General features: G+C 41.4%; 1 long non-coding RNA gene across 1 annotated transcript in view; it reads left to right on the top strand.

The window, feature by feature from the left end:
- The first annotated feature begins 384 nt into the window (after positions 1-384).
- The window catches only part of LOC311516176, a 140,195-nt gene continuing 119,962 nt past the window's right edge, over positions 385-20,617 (top strand). The window contains exons 1-2 of the long non-coding RNA XR_014710355.1: positions 385-459; positions 13,002-13,116. This is a non-coding gene — a long non-coding RNA (uncharacterized lncRNA). The remainder of the gene's footprint in view (positions 460-13,001; positions 13,117-20,617) is intronic.

The raw sequence follows: 20,617 nt of genomic DNA, 5'->3' as shown, positions 1-20,617 counted from the left end.
ATACTCAGAACCTGGCCCTCTGAGCTGTAGAGGGTCCCTCTGAAATATTTGCTCTTAATTGGGTCTAAGATTAGAGCTGAGATGTAGTGTATTATTTTGTGACACTGGTGTGCTTTACACCACCAGTCTGAAAGGAAAGGAAAAATGTCCCTCTAGTGTGGACTCTGGTTGGTGGAAATATAGGGATATGTGCTGTGTGGTTCAGTGTGGAGGACACTTCAGATGATCATAGTGTACCTCAAGGTCTAGTGTGCTTCAGAACAGCAGCAGCCCTGGGAACTACAAGTTGTGGACTACAAACTCCAGCATGTTGAGAGAACTTCCTGGCTCCTGCCAGGAAGTCCCCTCTGCCCCTCCCAGCAGGAAGTTCCATTCAGCAGTGGCTGAAGCTGGGAGCCTGAAGGAAACAAGCAGAGAGGAGGTTGCTGGACTGTAATCCTGTTGCATGTTTCTTTACAGGTAGGACCAAAAAGGGCTTAAAGAGCAGCCAGAGAGGAGTCTAAATGGTGCAAAAGGAGAACACTGGCTTCTTTGGTTTGGGGTTTAGTTATTGTGGGAGGTAGGACATACTGGTAAGGGAGCTGTTACACAAAGAAGTCTCCGCCCCTCCCTGCAGGAAGTTACAGCACTGGCGGAAGCTGGGAGCAGGAGGCAGGCGAGCAGAGGGGAAGCTGCTGGATTGTAATCCTGTTCTGTATTTCTTTCCAGACTAAAACCTTGTTCCTGGTGGTTTGCCTGATTGGGTCTGGTCTGAGGTGAACACACACTGACACACAACACTGAGCACATGGAGGAGCCTCAGGCCCAGTTTCCCAAAGTGGTGTAAAAAGGCCCAAGGCAGACTTACCCTATTTTGGACAACCTCATACTGGGGGCTACAATAGGCTTTCATACTATTTGTCAAAGCACTTACACTTCTGACTCCAAGGCTGGTAAAATTAATGAACAAAAAGTGACAAAGAAATTTGTTCAGTCTCTAGGACATTTCAGCAAACAACGTTTTTAATCACTGCAAACCTGTTGGTTCTTCTTTTCCTTGCAGTCTCTTCTAGGTAACATAGTGCCATTCCTTCACTGTAGAGCTGCATTCCTTCCCGCTACAGACTACTTTTCACGTTTCTACATAGCATCAGTACATCCCACAGTGTGATGGAACACGAGGTGTCTTCTAAGACAGTCATTAAGGGAAATTTGTGAGTCTGATCATAGTGTCTGCTTCCAAGAAAGCAAAAATCTTACCTCTCCAAAGGACCTGATTTACTCTAGGAAACAGTGTCCTAGTATTTTTATTAGGAAATAGTGCCTTGTGGACGTTCCAAAAACCATAAAGTCTCCTGTGTAACAATGTAGTGCCTAGTCACCATAGTCCTTGGGGCATTTCAAAACCTCTAGTTTGCTAATAAGCATTATAGTCCTTTTCTACTGCGACACTTTTAATCCTGCAAACGCCACAGCGTAGTGATACAAAGCAAGAGAGAAAACTAAATCATTAGTGTCAGTACACTGTATTAAATTGGATATTTGCTAGTGGCTTTATGAGCCATAAAAGTCAACATCTAACTTCCATTAACTATAAATTCCTCTGTGTAAGTGATAAGGAAAAGCCAAGATGGTCTGCAGAGGATTAGCATGAGACAGCAGGAGGAACAGTGATCAAGTCACTGAGTCAATCAGCCAGCAGCTAGCAAGAAGGAGAAGAGCATTCTTATTCAAGGCACAGCTTGATCACTTATTATAGTAATATTAAGGAATTGAAGAAGAAGAAGAGTCACAACAACACATGTTCCTGTTCCTGAAGACTTTCCCTGGCCATTTGATGTCTTTTTTTTAAATTTCCAAACTTCTTACATTTTAGAGGATGCACAGTGAGCCTGATTCTGATTTTACACTGTTTTTATTTATTTATTTTACAGTGGTCCACTGATATTAGTTGGGTTACTCCTGATTTATTTGAAGTACCTTAGATCAGAATCAGATGCATAGATTTCATAGCCCTTAACCCATTATTGGGGAGAAATCCTGAGCCCATTGTAGAAGTAGCACTGCAAGAGGTAACTTAACTACTTTAGCATATGCTTTACTCGCCTTAGAGTACATTCAACACAGAGAGGAATATGGGTTTTGCAACATAAGGCACCAAATGGGGGAAGTTCTTTAAAGTATGGGACAATGGCTACCTTAGTACCTTTACGTAGGTATTTAGCCAACACTGCAACCAGTTGTATTTTTTCTGGTCAATGAAATCTTGTTCTTAAAGGGATATCAACTGAACTAGAATACAAGGATGCATCTGTGAGGTGTGGGATGAGGATTTAAATCAAAAGTGAAGTCATAGCCAGACTAACCACTGAGTTCTTGCTCCACTAGAGAGGAAAACTTCTGAAAGATATTTCTCACTTTCTCACATTCACAGTGGTAGTCTAGAAGTGTCTGAGACCTATATGTGAAAGGTGGCGAGGACCTTCGGGGCCAGACTTTTAGCAGTTCCAATTCTGCTAAATGTCCTGTGGAAGAGCATTTGCTATTGTATGATAGGGTTGTCTTAAGGAGGTTTGAAAGCTATTGTGGAGCATGTGCAGCATCCCAGGAGGACTGCAATTATAACCTTATGAATGATGGTGATGAGAATGGACTTTGCTTATTCCAGCTCTATTCACTTTGAAATCTTGGTCATAAGAAAGGATAGATGTGCTATTTCCTGTTTTTGTTACACACAATGTCACGAGAGTTGAGTCATCAGCATCTGAATGCCCCTTTTGACTCAGAATTCTTAATTTTTTGTGTTGACCAGCTGCCCAGTTCATCTCTTCCTCCACAAGTTATTGATTCATCTAAGAGGAATAAAGTGGAGTGACCAGCTATCAGTCTTATTACAAATCAGTGCAAAAATCAGAAAAACACATACTTCTCAAAAATACTACCTTTCAGGGAATCCAGGAGGCTTTGAAATTCTGATTCTTCACATTCACAGCAGCAGCTGGATCAAATGGTTTGAATGTTAAAGTTCAATTATCTAGACACACTCTGTTTCAGTCAAAGAAAGCATGCTCATCTAATGGCACAGACGAGCAGCAGACTTCGCTTCCCTTTCCCTCACCCCTGGAGTTCCTCAGGCATTTAGAGTTAGGTGGTAAGTGAATGCTTAGTCCTTAGAGAGGAAGTGTATTGTATGGTTGGTTCTTTTCCTAGCATGCACTTTATTTGTCAGCATGGGGCAATTTTAAATGACAAAAGGACCTGTTCAAAAGAAGTGTTTAAAAAAGTCCCCTAAACATCTGTAGCAAAATGTGCTTGAAGTGGACTACAGTTCAGGAATTATTTCACTGGAAATGACATTTATATTATCTTTAGTTCACTCTGACAATTTGTGGCAGATTTTAAAATTTTCAAGAGGGTGGGGAGGTGAGATGTAGAGATTAAAAACTGCAGTTTACATGGTGTGAGCTTGGTGGTCTTCAATTGTTTCTATTGGACAGGATCCTTGCCACAAAAACTACTATCAGACCTTGTTAGCACTGTTGGCAGTCACAGAAGAAAGGACAATGGTTACATGGACCTGCAAACAGAACTACCGTTCACCTCTAGAACAAGCCAGGACCTCACTGTGTTCCAACCCCTTTACTCTGCATACAGGGCTGCAGTGGTTCTAAGATTCCCATATCTGGTTGGGGAAGGATTCTTGTAGTATAGGAACTGCAGAAAAACAGCCATACAGCTGCCTTTTGAGGACCCTCTGGTGTAGAGGGTGTGCTGAAGCTGGAGTGGCATGTCAGGGGCAGGGCGTACTATGGAGATTATGGGCAGTCCTAAAGCCCATAGGGCAGGCCAAGGAGGATTCTGCGGTTCCCTAAGGCTGTTTAAGTTATTTCAATGGCCTTTTCAGGATCAGGAGAATGAAGAGAGTTGTCACTTTGGATGGGCTATTACCAGCAGGAGAGTGAGTTTGTGTGTGTGGGGGGGTGGATTTGTGCTGGAAATGGCCCAACTTGATGATCACTTTAGATAAGCTATTACCAGCAGGACAGTGGGGTGGGAGGAGGTATTGTTTCATGATCTCTGTGTGTATATATAATGTCTGCTGCAGTTTCCACGGTATGCATCCGATGAAGTGAGCTGTAGCTCACGAAAGCTCATGCTCAAATAAATTGGTTAGTCTCTAAGATGCCACAAGTACTCCTTTTCTTTTTGAGAATGCAAAGGTGGCTTAAAGCCACTGTAGCCTTCCCCCCAGCACCAATGTATTGGGCTGTGAGTTCTCAGCTGCCTCTCTTTTTTGCTTTTCTTCTGCACGTGCTGCTTTATTTGTATTTGGTAAAGAAATAAAAAGGGAAAAAAGTATATTCTGCTTCATTTCAATTTGGTTTTGTTTAAATTGGGTCAGTCAGCCAAACTCTGGATAGCTGGCAATGTCAGCAGATATAAAGGAGATCAAGCAGATATCGAAAAAGGGGCCAAAGCTTTACAAGGCCTCAAAGAGAGAGCTACAATTTAAAAGCACTGTCTACTCGGCTATTTTTGGCACTTTAGCACAAGCCCAGGGCTCTGAGGCTTAGTGTCACAGGCTACCACTGGCTGTGTAGACATACCCTTAAGAGCTTGCATATTGTGTTCAAGTGAAAAAATCACATAGAAATATATGTTATTGTCATTTCTATTGGTTAGTGCCTGCCAAATCATTGGGACTTAAAACTGGAACCCTAATGTGTCTCCCTAGCAAAAAGTTGCTTCTGTGTTAGGGTTGATTTGGGTATGTTATTGATAGGATAGACCAGGTATGTTTAATTCCAATGTAAATGGATCTCTGTCACCTCTTGGAGGAGGCAAAGGTGCATGTGTTCTTTTTATTCTGAAACTGTATTGCTGAATCGCTCTCTTAGGAACACACGGATTTAAATATTCCTGTTGTGAAGCTGAGGCACTGTGCTATGTGGTATGTTAATTTGTTTGGAAATATTTGGGAGCATCGTAAGCACCCAGAGGTTTTTTTAAATGTAAAATTCACTCTGTCCCATTGATTCTAATGAGGTTGTGTTCATAGATCAGCCCACCACAATCTGATTTCTTTTTAAATGTGGTTTTGTGTGATCTTAGAGGGGCAGCCGTTATGCAAGAGACTAACTTTCCTTCCATTACTGTTGATTCACTTGGCTCATAAGAGCATCTTATTGCTTTGTTTACTTGGAAAGAATACACGTCAGCACATAAATAATCAACTGAGAATTAGATTTCTGAAAGGGAAACATTTTCCTACTCTATTCTCTGTTAATGCAGAGCAATTTCTTTTCAACTGATGTAGTTTAGAGCTTTGTGATTGTACTGTTACTTTCCCTTTGACTAACAGACAAAAGTCTCTGATCAGTTTTCAAACTAGAGAGCAGTTGTCAAGGCAGATACATTGCTTTTCTGTAGGAAAAAGCAGCCCATAGCTCTGAGAGCCATCCTCAATGCCTTGTAACTGCAGTTTTCAAAAGTATCGCTACACCTGGGGATTTCCATGCTAACTTATAAGCAGTACCAGTGGCTCTGCTCTGGGGAAGCAATCTACTGAACATGTGTCCAAAAAGTGCTTTTTCAGGTAGTCTTTCAACTAGCCAAAGTTCGTAACCCTAAAATGCCTTAGTGGGAAGAAGGTAACCATATCATATAGTCTTTCTGATCACATTTTTCCCCTTTCATTCTTGCAAAGACACATAAGCTTACAATACACCAGGGACACCTCCTTCCGTCTGATTGCATTGCACTGGCACAGTTCAAACCTCCTTTTGGAAAACTCTCTCAGGCTAAAATATTGCAATGCCACTTTTTAAGGTTTGTCAACCTTACTGTTCTTGTTAATGGCAGCCCGCAGAATCGGAGCGGTCCCCAGGACAAGTGATGTGTTTCACAACGTTTAGGGATTGCATAATACACAACAGAGGTAAGGAGATTTTTTTGAGATGAAGGCTTTGGCCTCCAGTCTGACCTTGTTCTATAACTCCTTCACCTACTTCATTATCTGTTTCAGCAGCATGGCTTGATTTGAAAGCTTAAACAGAAAATAAGACATGGGCAAATTGTGCCAGTTCACACCATGATAAAATGGTCTCATGGACTGGAGAGGTAATGCTGAGCTTATTCCCTTCCTTCCAATGATGGTAGGAATAAGCTTCTTGGGCGAGGAACTCTCACGTTTTCTGTCTGTACAATGTCTAGCACGATGCAGCTCTGATCCCTCATGGGAGCCATTGGGCAATACCCAATGATTGCGCAATACCCAATGATTGTGCATCAATTAATACAAATTCTTAATTGTAATAATAATGAACTCCCTAGTAATTACAGTCATACAGTGAGACATGTCAGGGCCTACTCACTGTTCTCCAGACACTACAACGTGGCTAGAGTAAGAGGTAGGAAAAAGAAGCCAAGTGCCCCAAAGAAACATCACAAAACTTGGAGAGATTGAGATAGAAACTAGGTTTAAAAATATCACATCTATTGTACTTTTTATATGTTTGGGGAGAGGCTTTTCCCCTCTCATTGTTTGTAATAACTAGATTACATTCCTGTAATGTGTGGCTAGTTCTGGATCATTAGATCTCAGTAACTTTACCAGTATGTAAAACTGTCATCTCTAAATAGTTTCCTTTGTAGCCAGACTCAGTCAAATGCAGAAACACCTAAGGATTTGCAGTAAAATTGCTAAGGTCATTAGCAAATTAAGTTATTGGTTATATTTCTCTAAATTAATAGCATGAGCTCCATCTGATGGTCTGCTGATAGTGCTGTTCATTGCCCTGCTGGAGATCCTTCTTCAGCTAGGTTTTGGAGAAGGCTCATGATATGCTCCTCGACAATGAAAGGAGAGGAAGGAGACTTTGTAGGTGGCTGGCTGGCTGAGTTCCCGTTGAATTGATTATTTAATTCTACTGAATTTTAATTATATTTTTAATGCTGTGTTAGGGCACCTAGAGCTTTGAATAGATGTCTTTTAAATTATTATTTAAATCAAAATTTAAAAAAATCTGGTCTTGGCCTTTAGAGTGCTGAATGGGATAACAGAGGGCTAGGGAGTACTGCAGAGACAATGGGCCTGATTTTTCACGGTCTTGTACTTTGTGTGGTCATTTATACCTGCACAAAGTGAATGTAAAACACTACCAAATGATGAGTAGCAATTTACACCCACTTTGCCCAGCTGTAAATGATAACATTAGGTACAAGGAAATGGAGAATCATGCCCAGTATGCTCAGTCCCTAAGAAAGGGCGTTCAACAGAAGCTTCTTTGGACAAATAAATAAAAGTGTTGATGGATCCTTCCCATGCAGTAGGATTTTGGCAGCAGGGTCCGAGAATTTGGTGGTATTAAGTAGACAGAAATTGGGGTATTTTCAGGGCCCCATAAGATATGAGGAAGACTTCACTTTCACCCACCCAAGGTCCTGAGAAGGTGAGAAAAAGGAACTCTATACATACTGTGACAAAGCTCTGTCCTTGTCTCTGTGGGTCCTGTGTTTCCTGGCGGATTTCGCTAGCCTCAGAGGCTCACTGTGACCCTCCACGTAACCCTTCTCTCTCTAGAGGCAAGGGTCACAGCTTACTGACCATTTTCATCATAAGCCAGCAAGTGAGGTGAGGAGAAGCAACCCTCCCTCACACAGTCTCTGTTGTCTCCCAGTCTCAGTGATTAATCGGGGAAGGAAGGAGGAGCGTGGGCCCACCCTCTACTCTGGGCTCTAGCCCAGGGACCCTAATAGTAGCAGTTACGGTACCTGACTTTTTGGAAATAGGACGTGTATAATTCCCTGGGCCACTTCCCCACAGCAGCCCTCACTCAATATCTCCTTCACCATTACCTCAGGGCCTCCTTCCTTGCACCGGATATGGATTTGTACTGCTTAGTTCCTCCAACAGCACAGCTTCCTCCTACAGCTCTTGACACACATGCCTCACTGACTAACTGGGAGGCTTTTAACTAGTTCCAGCCAGTCCTTATTGGCTTCAGGTGTCCCAATCAACCTAGCTATCCCCACTGCTTTCTAGAAGGATCTTAATTGGCCCCAGGTGTCTTGATTAACCTGGCGCAACCGCCATGTGGTTACCATGGTACCAGGGATTTGTTTAGCCTGGGGCTAACATACCTGTTCCCCACTACTTTACTATAGCCATCTGGCCTTGCCCAGTCACAATATATACTAACTAGCACGTACAACATCAGAAGAGAAGGGGGGAGGGATTTGATAGCTGCCTTCAACTACCTGAAGGGGGGTTTCAAAGAGGATGCAGCTCGGCTGTTCTCAGCGAGAAGTTGCAGTGGGGGGGGGGGGGCGGTCCTAGGTTGGATATTAGGAAAAATTATTTCACTAGGAGGGTGGTGAAGCACTGGAATGGTATTCCTAGGGAGGTGGTGGAATCTCCATCGTTAGAGGTTTTTAAGGCCCAGCTTGACAAAGCCCTGGCTGGGATGATTTAGTTGGGGTTGGTCCTGCTTTGAGCAGGGGGTTGTGTAGGAGCAGGATTTTATAATTTTACTATAAGAATAGAGTTACTAATGTATGTCTTGATTTCATTTTACCAGCTACCCTTTTTGAATAGCAGAAAGGAATGACCCTCTGGGACATTGGTAGGAATGCATCTGACAGACTGCCAGTGTCTGTACTGATGTTAACGCAGGGACAGACCAGAACAATCCTTACAACTGATTATGGTCACCCTTTTGTTTTAGGATAAGTTATAATGTCTACTATGGTTTCCTATATGTATTACAAATTAGGCACTCTAGTTAAATATACATTTCTTTGTTTTAAGGTTTAGTAAGTAAGAGACAGGATCTTGTATTGTATCATGAAAAGATAAGGTGTGAAGGCCATTGTTATAGCCAGATGGTCAAGGACGAAGGAGTGAAGAGACTTAATGACACCAGAGAATCATCAACGCGCATCCATAATGAAGGAAGGGCAGATTGATGACCCTGAGGTGAAGGCTGGCACCCCTAAAGACAGGACAGTTAATTAAATCGGAACCAGGACAGGGTGACCTTCTCGGAGGTGTACTGAAATGTTTACATCAAGAGATACACCAATTAAGAAGTAACTGGTCACAAACTGACACAGCAAAATCCATAGACTTCAACAGAGAAAAAAGACTCTAAGAACAGGGTGCTTGGCCATGGGACTTTGCGTTCGTCTTGCTACACTCCAGGAGCATCGGATCGCGACAGACAGAGCCCTGCTCCCCTCTGCAACCAATCTGGCTGGCCATTAGATTGATCCAGACTCTGGACTGGTAACTATAAACATTGACTGGCAGGACTGTGTGCATGGTGTGCGTGGATGTGTGTGATTGAAAAGCGTATGCTAACTGTTGTATTCTCAATAAATGTGGTGTGCTGCCTTCTCCTCTGTAAAGATCCTGTGTGCTTCTTATAAGTATAACAGTTGGACTAGATGACCTCCTGAGGTCTCTTCCAACCCTAATCTTCTATGGTTCTATGATCTGGTTTTGTTCTTTTTTTTGCAAAGTATTTTGATGGTTCTGCATTTGCACTATAATATGTGTTTTATACAGGCTGCCAAATTTTAATGCACAGATTTTAATTGGACATTAGGTCATAATGGATCTTAATATGTCAGTGGTTCATGGATTATGGCAAATTCACACATTTCTCATTGTCTCAGTGGGCTGAGGAGGCAACAGTATTTACACTGCTAATAATCTACTTGTTAAGGGTTCCAAGTAGTAATAAGCACTGATGCTATACAACACTGTGGGTCTCTGAGAAATACACTGTCAATTACGTGTGGATTAAAGACCAATATAATTTTAAGAGATCCCTTATGACCTTCCTCATACAAAAACTCCATGACACATTTGTTTCTGGATTGTTGGGTTTTTTAAAAAAGGAAAATCGAACTTCAGTAACAGCCTGACTTCCAACGAATTACCTTACAATCATTAGTGTAGACTTTTCTCTTTGTCCATACTGCAGACCTCAGGTTGTGTGCCTAGATATTTCAGGGAGCAGCGTGTGCCAGAAATGATTATCTGTTGCAAAGAGTCTTAAGAATGGAGAGAGACTCCTTTCTCTCTAAATGTCCTGGTTACTTGTGGGTTTAATACAGCTTCCCCATTGTTACTTGTACATATATGTATGCGTTTAATGCAGTGTATATGTAAAGAGGATGATTCTTCATGTCAACACAGCAAGGATTATTTAGAAACACTCTCTCAACATATGTAACCATTAAACTATCGGCAACTGACATCTTTGAGTCATCTTGTTCTGAACTGATATAGCCAGAATAAATTTCTCTTTAGCAGTACAGATGGAGACTAGGAAACCAAGCAGATGCATTGTAGCTAATCAGACAGAGGCTCAGCAGGGTAACTAAAATCTCTACTAGCATTCATATCCCTTCATGGAGTTTAATTAAAGAGCTTTGTGTGCATCCTTTTGTTTTATCTGTTGCCAGTGATTTGTCTCCTATTGTGACTGTTCTTTCAAATAACCATCAATTTGCTGTGATAATCTAATGAGGAGAATGAACAGTGCTGTTTAATTATATAAAAATGATAATGAGCTTTGACTGCGGAAGAGTTAAGGAGCTGCTGCTGGCCATTGGAATACAAAAGAGTCAGCGCCAAAGAGGCCCTGGAATTCTGGGGCACTTTAAGCTTCATTGCTGCACACCATTAAATGGCTTGTGCGAGTAGCAGGCCAGCTGAATTTCCTTTAGGGAGCGAGAACTGAATTATTGAGCAGCCTGTTAACAGCAGGAAAACAGAACAGGCATAGGCAGATTTCTGTTTCACACCCCTGAAATAAATACAAAGCAGCGAGAAGAAAATCTCTTGTCCTAGCAAAGGCGCATGTTGAATAAACACGATGCGTCCGGCAGATTATTCCACTGCTGAACGTCATGGCAGAAAAGGCACTTTGGGTGTAGCCAGATGTCATCTGATGCCATTTTTATGGAGGAAGTAGCAGGAGCAGAGCTCTGGGGGGAACCTGCTGTGGAAATACAAACCAAACTGTGCTAAAGCTCAGAAGCCAGGTAATGTGCTGAGTCCAAATACAGTGGGTGATTGCACCAAGTTAATCAACTGAAAAGGGTAAAAACTTTCACTTTTCCAACTTCTACTCCTTTATTGACGAGAAGTGTCTCAAAGCATTCTTTATATTCTTTACATTTCACACTCAAACTATTTGGTCATTTGATTTTTTTCTTTGCTATTTCTATAGCAAGGATCATATTGAAGTAAAGCTTGAAAACAAAAGCAATACTAGAGAGCAGGAGGAGAAATTGCAATCTGGACTGTTCCTTTAAGCAGAGAGGTAGAGGGGAATGCATGTCCCTGAATTCAGTGTAATGGTGACATCACTGTGTTGCTTGGCAATAATATGTTCTAATCCCTAGGATGTCTGTTAATGCAGCAAGACATGGCAAGGCCTGCATCTCTATTTCCTATGCATATCACAACCACACTTTGGCTGAAGCAAGAGGCATGGGGGGAAACCAAGTATCCCAGAGTAAGAAAACCTAAAGAGAGAGATTACGAGAAGTGAGGTTTAGAAACATTGCCATCCTAGTACTTTGCGCACATTTGGAGATTTTTTTCACTCACTGTAATGACTAGCATTGTGGAAAATGTAGAGGCTTCATTTTGCAAAGGTTCAGGAAAATATTGCGTTCTCTTCTGATCAATGTCGGTTCATCATTCCCTATGTCCCTTGAGTTTTGAGTGTCACATTCAGCTGAATCTCAAAGCAAATTCTGGTTTCACATTGAAACTGCTTAAAGTTTAAGTGTGCTTGGTTTTGACACAAAACACAAAAATTAACCCAGACTTGCTGGTAGAGCTTGTGATAATGAGATGTTTTTGTTAACCTAGTCTGTGTGTCAAGTTTGTAATGAAACCCTAAATCAGCTGAGTTTTATATGGTTTTCTTATGTACATTTTACACAGCTTTAATATAACCCTTTGAAAGTGAAACGTTTCCTTCTGGAAATTTTTTTCTCTCCATTGCATGTGCATACTCATTTGTGGCTGTGTAAGATTGGCTGTCAGGAGATAAAATTCTTCAAGCCAGCAAAGAATCAGTTTGAGGCTTTGATCATGGAGGAACAACTTGTAGTGCTTACACCCCTGCAAGCGGCCTTTGACACTGCAGTCACGGCATCCAGATCCGTCAGTTGCCTTGAGGGGATCCATTTGGCTTCAAACCTCATGAATCCCTAAAAAGGTTACAGTTGCAGGTCTTCCATTTGGACAATGCAAACTTTTTAATATAAAGATCGATGAGGCTTTACATTCCCTAAAGGATTTTTAAGCGCCTCAGAGGTTTTTAGGAGTCTGCACTCCTGCACCAGAAAGAAACCATTTTAGACCTCCACTGCAGCCACATTCCACACAGAATAGACAGCCTGAACTACCCAGAAAACACCCAAAATTTCAAACCATCTGCCTCCACTACGATATCCTCTAACCCAGTGGTTCTCAAAGCCGGTCCGCTGCTTGTTCAGGGAAAGCCCTTGGTGGGCTGGACCGGTTTGTTTACCTGCCGTGTCCGCAGGTTCGGCTGATCGCGGCTCCCACTGGCCACGGTTCGCCACTCCAGGCAATGGGGGCTGTGGGAAGCGGCGCAGGCCAAGGGACATGCTGGCCGCCCTTCCCACAGCCCCCATTGGCCTGGAGCAGCGAACCGCGGCCAGTGGGAGCTGCGATCAGCCGAACGTGCGGACACGGCAGGTAAACAAACCGGTCCGGCCCACCAAGGGGTTTCCCTGAACAAGCAGCGGACAGGCTTTGAGAACCACTGCTCTAACCAGCCCTTATCATCTTCAAGGCACCAAATTTGACTCCTGAGTTCAAAGTGGCATTCAGTCTCCGTTGGACCTCCCTCTTATAGCCCCTCTGGTTGGGACCAGTTGTTATATTTTTGTAGGGTCTGGTACACCACAACTTGCTCCTTCCCTGCTACTACAGAGCTCTGTATAACCTGGATTCTGTGTTGACACAGGTGCGGCCCCAACAGACGCTGCTGGCCAAAAGTCTCCAATGAGTGCATAGGGCTCATGTGCACCAAGAGTGGAATCTGTGGACAGTGCATCTTGAAGAACTACTGTTACTGTTAGGTAAGTAACTGGTTTTTCCATTTTATTTTGCTCCAGCTTCACTTTCGTAACAATTGGGCCATGTTGCCTTTGCATTTATAGTATTTTTATATTGTGATAAAAGCCCAGAGTCTTTAATTTATAGGATGGTAGATGAAAATGAGGTCCTGATCCTGCAATGAAAACCATGCGAGCAGATCCCCATTGACTTCATTATGGTTCCAAATGGTTGCTGGGTGACACTTTTGCAGTTAGTTCTCAGTACAGAATCGGAGCCTTAGTGTGGGGTTGGGGTTGGTTTGGTTTTGGTTGGTTGGTTGGGTTTGTTTTTTTGTCATTCTCTATATCTTACCTTCTCACACAGGGACATCACAAATTTGCTACACTTGGTGGGCTTCAACTGGAAGGGATCCTGACCTAGAAAAGTAGGGGAGGGAGATGAGCAGTTGAGAGGCACTGTCGCTTGGCCTTGAGATGCATTGGCAGGGCTGTGTGTTGGAAATTTGCACAGCATCAGTTTGCACTATGTCTGGCTCTAGCTAGTGTTTATTATCTTATTAATATGTATACTAAATTCACCCAATATTTTTAAAAACATACAATATGTGCAAGATACATGCCAGCAGAAGGGCTGAATGCAGTAGCACCTTGCTGGCTTTAGATGGTTCCTGCACTCTATGTGCACTTATAGCATTTCAGGAAATAAATGCAGTGTATGAAGATAAACTACAAAAGTGGATTTATTTATTTTTCTTCGCTGTTTAAAATCATTCTTACAGCATGGTTAGAAAAAGCTATCAAGTGATGTGATAATGACTTCATTTAATTGCAACTCATTGTTATTCCCACAAGAGCTTTATTCTGCCCCTGCGGAAAGGAGGCCTCACGCTGGTGCGGCCAAGCGTCTCTGTAATGCAGTGGCTCTCAATCTTTCCCCATCTGGCAAGGAGGTCGTGGCCCCCTTATACTTTCTGGTAACCCTTTTGGGGGTCTCCCAGGTTGCGGACTTCTGCTATAATGGACCTAATGTCGCCATATTTGACCTTCAGAGATGACTGATTCTTTACAGGCAAAAACCTCTCATAAAAGTGCAATCAGAGAAACTCCCTACTGTAAGGGAAAGGGAAAGGAATCCTTCCTTCAGCCTGCAATGTGGAATGGGAACTATCTGCACTGAGCCAACCTATCTATGGTCTTAGCCGGCCTCCTGCCTGGGGAAGGAGCAGCCCCACCTCCGCCACTCTTAACACCCAAGCAAGACTTTCCCATGTCCTGGCTCCCCTTAACCTGCACAGCAAAACCAGATTAGACCTGCTCTCAGAGGGCCTTAAGCATTTCCAGAGGGGAAGAGGGAATTCTGAACCAATAATCAATTTATTTTTGCATGCCATAGAACAAACCCAGGAATGGTTATAATATGTATACTATACAGGAAGGGAAGAAATCTTTCCCTAATTGAATTTTATTTGTTTATACATCAACAATCATACATCTACATAATACATTTGTTTATACATCAACAGTTATACATAGCTAAATCTCTATTTCCAGGTTGATGTTGGGTTTTTTATTCCTTAAAAACAGAAGAAAAACCCAGAGCCTGTAATTGGACTTGCCTCTTGGGAGTTTATTTTTCTTTAAATTCAGACTTCTTGGGCTGTTGAAACTTAGTTATAGTAGGGAGGGAAAGAGAAGCCACAGTATTTCAGGCAGAATCTTTTAGAAAACTGTCTAGAAAAAGGAAGATGCTATCTGGGTTCTAATGCATTGTTTTGCATATGAAATGGTTGCTGTCACATTCTGAATATGTAATTTTGAGGTGTCATTGATTGCTCTGGTGCAGAGTGGTCATTTCTAATCTACATATTATCCTCATCTTCGGCCACCAGAGCCCATCAGCTCTTCACCTACACCATTCAGTTTAAGTGGCTGCATCAGCTGCTTTTTGCATAGCTGTATTTTTGACTTAAATGCTTTTGGTTCAATAAAAGAACTGCAGTCCTTCATTGTGGCTTGAGAAGCTTAAGATGGTTTTACCACTGCAGCCCCATTGAGCTGTTTCCCTGCAACACTGGATTTGGTTCTGTGAACTGAGGTTTTTATTTCTAATTCCTGGAAATAGTTTTAAAGCTGAGTGAACATTTTGAAGAAAAGTTTGGAGATGTCTTATGTTGTTTGTATCCCAACTTTGTATTCCAAAGCTGCATATTAGCATGTGTGCTCAACTCCTGGTACTCAAGTGATGGGTTTTAGGATTTGTGAAATCAGAATGAAAAGAAACAGAAATAACACTGTAGCTAATTCTATAGTGTGAGAAGATTATTTCCTCTTCTGACTGCATCAGATTTTTATTGCGAGTTCTGTGATATTTGATGTTTTTCCTGAAGCTCCAGCTCCAGGAGTCATGTAAATAAACAAGAATCTCAGCTTTCATTTTTTAAAATAAGTTTCTCGCCATCATGGTTGCAAAAAAAAAAAAATCAAAATGTTTCCTGCTTGTACCTAGAGATTCAAATAACAAAGGTAAATAAAAAGAACCCAAATGTAATTGTCTTAAAAATTAAAACATTCAAAAAAGCCCCATGATTCTGGGAGACCTGACTGTGATTTTTGAATGCCGTGTACATCAAGTATTAAAATTTCATTCAAATTGGTCCTTGCCATAGGCTTGAGTTCACACAGGATGGCAGAGAAAGGTAGGGAGGTAAGCTAGAAAGGAAACCCACAGAAATGTCTGGCATCTCAAGATGACATCAGTGGTACATCCTTTCTCTGAAATGGTGCTGAGCAGAGTAAATAAATCAATAACCATTCACAGTTACCTTTCAAGATCCAGTTAAAGTTACATTCGGGTGACTTTCAAGATGGTATTATGCTATTCGACCATCGCCCAGTGCAACAACCCAGTATGCTAAAGAATAATAACAGAACTCGAAGGGGTTTGGATCTCACTACACCTGAGCAGCTGCCTCAGAGCATCTTTTCCTATTTTCAGAAATCAAAGGAAATACAGAGGTGTTTTTTAACTTAATGCTGCCCCTTGTGCAGGGTTTTTCACTCCTCCACCTAAGCACACAGGCCTTGATTTTATTTTATGATCCTGTGGTGTTTTGTTCTGGATATTTTCCCCTGTTATTTTACTAGTTTTGCCTTTGTATTTATGATAGTTGTGCCTTATATCATTTTAAATTTGCCTCTGTGGTATCCAAAGTGCTATGGAGAGAGATATTCTAAAATAAAATATATACTGATAAGTTTCTGGTAATTCATTAGCCTATACCTGTTACCTTTTAAACCGCTCAGACAACCCAACAAGTTATGAGGAACCCTTCCTTAAGCCAGCAGTGCAGTCTCCTGCCCCTCAGAACCCAGTGGGAAGAAAAGATGCTGCTTGGTCTTTCTGCCAAAAACTTCCTGTCGAATTCTGTATTGGCCTGTAAATATAACAGATTAAAATTTCTCTTTTTAAAAAATAAATATTGATTCACATACTGTTTGATAGATCTGGACACTGGAGTTTTTCCATAACATTAGACAGTCCTATGGAATTTATCTGTAGTAAACATACTGAAGACACATAGGAAGCAAAAAGGAAATTTTGTGCCATCACCGTGCAGGGGATTTACATGGGTAGTACAGGGTATTAGCTCCCTGGGCATGGAAATTGTTTTATTCTTCAATCTAAGGCAGGTACAGTGCACCCAGCTACCGTGTTGATGGATGCCATATAAATACCTCTCATAAATAAGCTGTAGTTAGCGTTAATGGGAGTTTTAGGTATAATTCTCTCATGTATTTTAATGTATATTAATAAAAAGATTAGATAGTTTAGTAATTGAGTCACCAGTTACTCAAAAATGCCCTGGAAGCACCATCAACGTTAGTAGCAACAATTAGATCGTAGACCTGGGCTTTAAAAACAATGTGATGTAAATGTGTAAATTTCTTTCCTGCTGTACTTAATTTTTTTTAATCCAAAGCTACTGTTAAAAATATCTGTTGGTCTGGCAGGCTTCTGAGCATAGATTCCCAGTACAAGGCAACTGTTATGCATCACTTTTATCTGGGATTGCAGACCTGTGCCATATTTTTTCATAGATTTTAAGGACAGAAGAGTCCATTAGGGTTGTATAGTTTGCCTCCTGCAAAACACAGACTACAGAATTTCAACCAGTGATTGTTTCTCTTGGACTAAGTTCCAACAGTGAGTAAATGGAGAGATTTATCGTTCCTTTTTGATCCTTCAAGAATTGTACATTGAGGTCCCTGGATGCTGCTCTTAGTTCCAGTGAAGGAATAATAACTTTAAAGGAACTGTTCTATGTTCAGATTTAGTAAAGTATGTCTAAATGGGGTTTGTTTTTGTAAAAGATTTTGGCACTACTATAGAGATGACCTAAGATTTAAAAGGATACAAAGACTCTTCTGAAAAATGACAAGCATTGTTTGAGGTAGTGTCGTCCTCCCATGCAACTGGAATTCATCGTACTCTGTGGGACTTGCATTAAAGCAGGTAGGGGAGGGGTTAAAAATCTGCAGTGGGTAAAGTAGGTAGAAAGGACATGTCTTATCCCGGAGAAACTGTATACAGTGCCATTTAGGAGGGAGAGTTCCCAGATGGTGCTGATTAAGACAAAGCAGGCAGAAATAGGTGATCCTCAGTAAGGGAGAAGAAATTTTCTCGCCTGATAGAGTAAAAGGTTGGGAGTCTCCTGGGACAAAGAACCATATCAGAGATACTGAGGAAAAACTGTGTAGCTGACCACTTTGTTACCCACTGAATTTATGCTAGGTTGAAGCCATGAGTCAAAGACTGTGTTTTATCCTTGTGTTTTTGGGGGGTTGGAGGAGGGTGTCCTTCTTGAAAGCGCCATCTTGATTTCTTTACTAGGCTTATCTGAAGGAAACCCATTCTGTTGACATTTATTTAGACTAAGGGTTAGGAAAAAACCCAGATAGGGCTCTGTGGTGGACCTTTAATTCTTTCATTAACGTTTAAACTGATAAACTAAACAGTAATAAGTCACCAGGACCAGATGGCATTCACCCAAGAGTTCTGAAGGAACTCAAATATGAAATTGCAGGACTACTAATTGTTGTCTATAATCTATCATTTAAATCAGCTTCTGTACCAAACGACTGGAGGATAGCTAATGTGACGCCAATTTTTAAAAAGGTTTCCAGAGGAGACCCCGGCAATTACAGGCCAGTAAACCTGACTTCAGTACCGGGCAAACTGGTTGAAACTATAGTAAAGAACAAAATTGTCAGACACATAGATGAACATAATTTATTGGGGAATAGTCAACATGGTTTTTGTAAAGGGAAATCATGCCTCACCAATCTACTAGAATTCTTCGAGGGGGTCAACAAGCATGTGACAAGGGGGATCCAGTGGATATAGTGTATTTAGAGGATATAGTGTATTTAGATTTTCAAAAAACCTTTGACAAGGTCCCTCACCAAAGGCTCTTAAGCAAAGTAACCAGTCATGGGATAAGAGAGAAGGTTCTCTCATGGATTGATAACTGGTTAAAAGTTAGGGAACAAAGGGTAGGAATAAATGGTCAGTTTTCAGAATGGAGAGAGGTAAATAGTAGTGTCCCCCAAGGGGTCTGTACTGGGACCAGTCCTATTTAACATACTCATAAATGATCTAGAGAAAGGGGTAAACAGTGAGGTGGCAAAATTTGCAGATAATACAAATCTACTCAAGATAGTTAAGCCCCAGGCAGACTGCGAAGAGCTACAAAAGGATCTCACAAAACTGGGTGAGTGGGCAACCAAATGGCAGATGAAATTCAACGTTGATAATGGCAAAGTAAAGCACACTGGAAAACATAATCCCAAGTGCACATATAAAATGATGGGCTCTAAATTAGTTGTTACCACTCAAGAGAGAGATCTTGGAGTCATTGTGGATAGTTCTCTGAAAACGTTCACTCAGTGTGTAGCAGCAGTCAAAAAAGCGAACAGAATGTTGGGAATCATTAAGAAAGGGATGATAAGAAGACAGAAAATAACATATTGCCTCTATATAAATCCATGGTACACCCACATCTTGAATACTGCATGTAGATGTGGTTGCCCATCTCAAAAAAGATATGTTGGACTTGGAAAACATTCAGAAAAGGGCAACAAAAATGTTTAGGGGTATGGAATGGCTGTCGTACGAGGAGAGATTAATAAGACTGGGACTTTTCAGCTTTGAAAAGAGACGACTAAGGGGGGATATGATAGAGGTCTATAAAATCATGACTGATGTGGAGAAAGTAAATAAGGAACTGTTCTTTACTCCTTCTCATAACACAAGAACTAGGGGCCACCAAATGAAATGAATAGGCAGCAGGTTTAAAACAAACAAAAGGAAGTATTTTGTTACACAACGCACAGTCAACCTGTGGAACTCCTTTCCAGATGATATTGTAAAGGCCAAGACTATAGCAGGGTTCAAAAAAGAACTAGATAAATTCATGGAGAATACATCCATCAATGACTATTAGCCAGGATGGGCAGGGATGGTGTCCCTAGCCTCTGTTTGCCAGAAGCTGGGAATGGGCGACAGGAGATGGATCACTTGATGATTGCCTGTTCTTTTCATTCCTTCTGGGGCACCCGGCATTGGCCACTGTCAGAAGACAGGATATTGGGCTAGATGGATTTTGGTCTGACCCAGTATGGCCATTCTTATATTCTCATCCCAAATAAAGACCACTGGTCACATTCACACAGACACTCAGTGGAAAATGGTCCATTAAGTGCCACAATCTGATTTATGAACGAGTTAATATTGTCACTAAAATTGTCCTTTTTTATTTTAAGAAAAACTGCAATGAATAGTTTTGATTTCTTAAATAACTAAATGATTAATAAGTAAGACTATATTAAAAATTAATTTTCAAAAGAGCTATTTAGAAATAGTTTACCCCCTTTTACACTGCCTCCATAATAACCATGACCAGTCTGAATGGCCTCCTAGTGAACCTTTTATTGATATTTCCGAGAAGGAGTTTCAATCTGATGAAGTAGGTCAGCATTCAGTAAATCTAATTCCCAGGTGAATGCATGACAAAACAGGAGGTTTTCAAAATTATTGTAAGGAAGGATTTTTTATTTTATGTTTGGATTATTTCACAATTAGAGGACAGGTGCAGGGCCAGAAGAACTACAATGTGGAGAAGCATGGTAAGGAAAAGAAGGCATTAACATTCAATCTTCTCTCTTGGAGAAGTGATTAATGATTTTCTAACCTCCATTCTCCCTTACTACAACAGAGGTGTGCTGCTGCAGATGCTGCTTTATGTTTCAACATATATTTTACCCACCTCTAGTTTGTGAGGTGAACTTCTGCTTACCATCCCAATGACATCCTTTGCTAGGTGAAGAGAGGGTGTGGTTGGCAAATCCTGGCGCCCATAATAATGAAGAGGGTGTGAAGGGCAAAACTGGACTTGCACCTATCATTCTCCAGTTTCTCCACTGAAGAGAGAGTTAGTGCAATTTTCCCAGTGGAGTGAAAGGA

Source organism: Lepidochelys olivacea (assembly GCF_965140295.1).
Source record: "Lepidochelys olivacea isolate rLepOli2 genome assembly, chromosome: 2".
Lineage (NCBI taxonomy): Eukaryota > Metazoa > Chordata > Testudines > Cheloniidae > Lepidochelys > Lepidochelys olivacea.
The sequence above is the reverse complement of the archived record's forward strand: the minus strand, read 5'-3'. Positions and strand labels throughout refer to the sequence as shown.